Source organism: Echinops telfairi, unplaced genomic scaffold (genome assembly GCF_000313985.2).
Source record: "Echinops telfairi isolate 266 unplaced genomic scaffold, ASM31398v2 ScPeMD7_18;HRSCAF=68, whole genome shotgun sequence".
Classification (NCBI taxonomy): Eukaryota; Metazoa; Chordata; class Mammalia; order Afrosoricida; family Tenrecidae; genus Echinops; species Echinops telfairi.
This window is the reverse complement of record NW_022103915.1, coordinates 88,583,018-88,589,440: the sequence shown is the minus strand read 5'-3', so window position 1 is coordinate 88,589,440 and position 6,423 is coordinate 88,583,018. Positions and strand designations below refer to the sequence as shown.

Sequence of the window (6,423 nt, the reverse complement as noted above, 5' to 3'; positions counted from 1 at the left end):
CCCTGAGAACAATGAGTGACGTTTTGAAGAGGAACAATATTAGTATAATCAGGTTGCTGGAACAAGACAACAACAAAAAATTAACAGCCCAGATAATGAGGGAATTCCTGGAAGAAAACTTCCCCAACTTAATTAAGGAGAATCAGACAACCATCCAGGAAACAGAGAGGACACCAATTATACTGAATCCCAAGAAAAACACTCCAAGGCATATAATAGTCAAACTATCCAACTTTGAGGAAATGGAGACTTTTATAAGAGGAGCTAGATGGGAAAAAAGGTAATCAGATAAGAATATGCTCAGACTTATCAGCAGGAACCATGAAAAAGAGCAGAGAATGGAATAGCATCTTTCAAAAGTTAGAGGAGAATAATGCTAAGTCCCAAATGCTATATCCTGCTAAGCTCACCACCAAAATAGATGGTAAGGTCAGGGTTTTTCCAGATAAGGAAAAATTTAGAGACTACATCATAAAAACCAAGCACTACAAAAATTACTTTCAAACTCACTTTGGTCAGAAGACCAACGCTTTCAGAACACAGACATGAGACCATCACATAGTGTAACTCTACCCAGAAGTCAGAACACTGAAAGTAATGGCCAAGGTGTCTTTGAGACAAAGGTGAAAAGAAGGCAAGAATGAATTCCCCTACACATACACAAGACACCGTTAAGGAGGGAGGGAGGAAAAGGTCTATCACAAAAGGTATGAGATGACGGCAAATAATCCACAGATGGATGTAATAACTCTGAACATCAATGGTTTGAATTCCCCCATTAAAAGACAATGCTAGCAGACTGGATCAGGTCACAGAAAAAAATCTGTTGCCTGCAAGAAACATATCTCAAGTTCACAGACAAAAACAAGCTGAGGATCAAAGGTTGGCAGCTGGTATATCAAGTTAATGGCAATCTAAAAGTTGCAATTCTAATCTCAGACAAAATCAATTTCATGGTATAGGACATAACAAGAGATAAGTATGGAGATTATATAATGCTTAAGGGATCTGTAGACCAAGATCCAGTGAAAATAATAAACATATATGAGCCCAACGAGAGACCCATGCAATTCATCAATCAAATCCTTCAAAGATGAAAAATGAAATAATGAGATCGACAATCATAGTAGGAAACTTCAATACACCACTCTCCAGCAGGGTAGATTAGCGGGAAAGAAGCTCAACAAGGAGGCTACAGACTAAACTCTACAATTAGTCAGCTTAACCTGATAGACATATTTAGATCTCTACACTGAAAAAAAAATCACATTCTTTTCAAGCTCACATATTCAAAAATAGACCACATACTGGGTCACAAGTCAAGTTTGAGCAAATTCAAACATATAGAGATCACTCAGCCTTCCTTTTCAAACCACTATGCCATTAAGCTGGAAATCAACAAATGAATAGTATGAAAACCAAAAAACCCACAACAACAAGAACAAATACTTGGAACTACCAACTAAACAGAGCCCTGGCCCAGTTGGCTTCACAGGAGAATTATAACAAGCATTGAGGGAAGAGCTGACACCAATGCTACACAAGCTCTTCCAGAACATAGAAAAGGATGGTAAACTCCCAAGCACATTCTATGTAGGTATTATAACACTGGTACTAAAACTGGAAAGGATCTGACAAGAACAGAGAACTATAGGCTGATATCTTTAATGAACATAGATGCAAAAATTCTTAGCAAATCTTGGCCAATAAAATACAAAAGTATATAAAAAGAATATTTCATCACCAACTAGGATTCATACCAGGATGCAGGTTGATTCAAAAATCAAAAATCTATGAACACCATCCACCACATTGAGAAGAAAAAGCTCAATAACCACATGATAATATCAATAGATGCATAAAAAGCATTTGGCAGCATTCAACACCCATTCTTAATTAAGACATTGAAGAAAATAGGATGGAAGGAAATTACCTAAATATAATTAAAGCTGTATATGAATTTGCGACAGCCAGTGTTACAATCAATGGAGAGAGAACAACGGGATGACAGTTTTGGGGGGTGAGGGGGGCATGGGAGAGGGGGAAGTGGGGGAAAGCAAGTGGGTATTAACAAACCCAGGGACAAGAGAACAATAAATGTTCCAAAATCAGTGGCAAGGAGGGTGTAAGAGATCTGGAAAGGCTGAATCAAGGGCAATGTAACCGAGAGGATTTCCTAAAACTCAAATGAAGGCTGAGCATGATACTAAGACAACAGGGAAGTACAAAGAAATAGAGGAAAGAACTAGGAGGCATAGGGCAGTTATGGAGATCTAAATACAGGCATATACAGATGTAAATATATTTATATACTATGAGGGGGGAATAAATCTATATACATATACATATGTATACATACATATACATATACATATACATAGGTTTAGTATTAAGGAAACAGATGGAAAATGGGCCCCTACTCAAGTCTCCCTCAAAACAAGAACACTTTGTTCTAATAATTCAGCACTCTGAGATGCTCACCTTCCTGGCACGATTGCTGAAGACAATGGGTGCACAAGCAAATGCGGTGAAGAAAGCTGATGGTGTCCAGCTATCAAAAGATAAGTCTGCGGTAGTATAGGCTGGAAGATAAACAAGTGGCCATCTAACTGAGAAACAACAAAGCCCACATGGAAGAAGCACACCAGCCTGTGAAATCACAAGGCATTGAAGGGATCAGGTATCAATCATCAAAGAAAAAAAAATCATAGCATAGTGAATGAGGGGGAGTGCAGAGTGGGGACCCGGGCCCAATTGTGGAAAATTTGACATTCCCGTGCAGAAGGGCGATGGGGAGGAGATGAGGAAATCAGGGTGCAGTATAGTAATAATGAAACATACAATTTTCCTCTATTTCTTGAATGCTTCCTCCTCCCCACTATCATGATTCCAATTGTACTTTAAAAATCTGGCTGGACCGGAGGATGTACACTGGTACAGATAGGAACTAGAAACACAGGGAATCCAGGACAGATGAACCCCTTAGGACCAGTGGTGAGAGTGGCGATACTAGGAGGGTAGAGGGAAGGTGATGGAGAAAGGGGGAACAGATTACAAGGATCTACATATAACCTCCTCCCTGCAGGACGGACAGCGGAGAAGTGGGTGAAGCGAGATGTCGGATGGTGTTAGATATGACTAATAATAATTTATAAATTATTAAGGGTTCATGGGGGAGGGGGGAGCAGGGATGGAGGGGGAAAATGAAGAGCTGATACCAAGGGGTCAAGTAAAAAGCAAATGGTTTGAGAATGATGAGGGAAACAAAAGTACAAAAGTGCTGGACACAATGGAAGCATGTATGGATTGTGGTAAGAGTTGTACAAGTCTCCAATACAATGATTTTTTTTAAATGGAGAAAATATGAAAACTCTTCCCCTGAAAAAGGGAACCAGACCAGGATTCCCCTTGTACCTACTTTTATTCAACATAGTTTTGGATGTCCTAGCTAATAATATAAGGTAATAGAAGGCTATCAAAGTTGTACATCTGGGGAAAGAAGAAGTGAAATTATCGTTATTTGCAGATGATATGATTGTATATATTGAGAACGCCAAAGGCTCTACAATAGAATTACTGGAGGTGATAGAGGAATATAGTCGAGTGTCAAGATACAAGATCATCAAGCAGAAGCCAATTGGATTGCTATATACAATGGATAGGATTGCAGAAAAAGAGCTCAAGAAGGTAGTAACCCTTACAATAGCCATTCTTACATTGAAATATCGAGGGACATACTTGAACAAAAAACAGGTCTGTATGAGGAAAACTAAAGAACGCTGGTAAAAGAAACCAATAGGGACCTTCACAAATGGAAAAATATCTCATACTCTTGGATGAGTAGACTCAATATTGTAAATAGTCAATCCTACCTAAGGCACTATGTAGGTTCAATGCAATCCCGATACAAGTAGCAGTATCATTTTTAAAAGAAATGGAAAAACTGATTACCAACTTCATATGGAAATGGAAAAAACTCAGAATTGGCAAAGCTCCTTCATAATAATAATAAAGTGTGAGTGTGTGCAGGGGGTGGTGTGTGTCTTGCATTACCTGTCTTTAAAACTTATTGTACAGCCACAATTGTCAAAACAGCATGGTTCTGGTATAATGATAGTCAGACCAATGGATATGAACAGTAAATCCAGAAATAAAAACAGCAGAATACAGACACCTGATCTTTGATATACCCGGCGTCCTCCCAGCCAAAAAAAAATCAAATGGGAATCAGACACCCTTTCTAACAAATGATGCTGGAAAAACTGGATGTCAACCTGCAGAAGAATGATCCAGACCGTTCCTTCACCCTATACACAAGGACAAATTGAAGGTGGATCACAGACCTTCAGGAAAAACCCCAAACTATCAGGCTCATCAATGAAAAAAATAGGGACTAAGCTAAAAACCTTAACGCAGGAATATATGGACTATCAGCAATAATGAAGGATTCTCACCCAGAGATAGAGAACATAGACAAGATTAAACACTTGTGTGCATCGAAAGACTTCAAGAGAGTAATGAGAGAGCCCACAGACTGGGAAAAGATATTTAGTAATGGCATATCAGACCAAGGTCTTATTTATAAAATCTACAGAGCCCTGTAACTTTACAGTAAGAAAAAACAAACAAACAAACAAACAAACAAAAAACGAATAGCCCACTGAGGAGGTGGGCAAAAGACTTGAACAGAAGATTCACAAAGGAATCTTGGCCCAGGGGCCAATAAACATATGAGGAAATTGTTCCCGATCATATCCATCCAAGAAATGCAAATCAAAAGAACCATGAGATACCACCTAACACTCACAAGGTAGCCCAATTCAAAAAAGAGAAAGCAACAAATGTTGGAGGGGTGTGGTGAGATAGGAACTCTCATTCACTGCTGGTGGTTTGTAGATACGTACAACCTCAGTGGAAAGCAATTTGATGAGACCTCAAACAGCTGGAAGAAATAAGAAACCGGCCACAACCAGTCATCTGTGCTCCAATGTTCAATTGGAGCTGCTGTGTAGTTAACCGTTGCAAAGAACTGGAAACAGCCTGAATTTCCATCAATAGACAAATGGATTGAAAACTCTGGTGTATGACAATGGAGTACTCTGCATACCTAAAAAAGAGTGAAGAAACGAGGAAGGAAACGACTTGTTACAATTAGACAATTGGTGTTGGTGTTTCTTTCCAGCAGATCAGCAGCTTCTAAAAGGCTTATTCTGTTCTTCTTTTTTACATTGCTTTTCCTGAACACAATCCGTTTCTCCCCTCCCTCATTGGTTTTCTTATTCTGGATTTTCAGGAGAACTTTCCATTGTTTATTATTCTTCAGAGAGAATGTTACCTGGGGCTTTGGCAATGCTGTCCATATTCTCCTGGTCCTATGTCTGCTTCTCCCCAACTGCACCATTACTTTCTTCAATGGAGGCAGTGTCTTTTGGCTCAGGAGACAACACCTCAGATGACAATGTCCCACTTAGATGTCTGTCCACTTTGTTAAGGGGAAATTCATAAGGAGACTGAGGAATTACTTGGGAAATTTGTAACACCATGTTGCTGTCCAAACAGATCCATCTCTAGGGTAGAGCTAAATAGTGGAGCCAAAACCTCGCATTCATCCCAACATTGCACCAGCCGCAAACCCTGCACAGGTCTCCATTACAATTATTTTATTGCCAGCACAGATATTCCCTAAAATCCACATCTGATCTAGGGTATTGTATCTCATGCGGTTGGTTTCCCAGGTTCCCTTGCATAACAACAGAGTATGAGTGGATGACTTTGCCACCATAACAATGGTTTCTTATTTATTGCTTCTTTTTTTATACATTTATCTTGAGAAAATCCTTTTTTTGTTACAGAAATTTGCACTATTTTCAATTAACTGCTGAATTATTGCCTCTCCTTCTTGGCCCTCAAAATTTTTATGTCATCTTAAGTAAGTTTTGGAGATTTCCCATCATCGATTTTGTTTCGAATGTCAGTACCGGCTTCTTTGGTGTCTGAAGCGAGGTCTTTTTCTTCTTGTGTTGAAGACTTCCTCCCCCAGTCACTGTCAATGTGGTTCCACAACTGTGGGCTATGACATTATCCAGACAGAACCACAGGTTCTCATTATGTTTTTTTAAAATCCACTAGACCATCACATTTCAGCACCACAAACTCACCATTGTGGAAGCCGTGGTCTCCGGGCTGTTAAGACTGTGGATTGGGCTGCATGGGCTGCAGATCTAGCAGCTCTCCTGTCTTCTCTATGACCTTCCGATGGCTTCTCTACTATGCTGGGTCCTTCCCCCCTTTCCTCTGCTATTGTCACTGCCACCATTCTCTCTCTATTTGTAACTTCAAGAGACCACAAGCTGTCCGATCAGCACTGCCCCTGTGCTCTGAGCTGCTTCTGCTTTCCAAATGCAGACCTTTCCTGGATTTCTT

General features: G+C 39.7%; 1 pseudogene; it reads right to left on the bottom strand.

Moving 5' to 3' along the window:
* Positions 1-5,107: 5,107 nt before the first annotated feature.
* LOC101642084 lies at positions 5,108-6,316 on the bottom strand (annotated as a pseudogene).
* Positions 6,317-6,423: the final 107 nt, after the last annotated feature.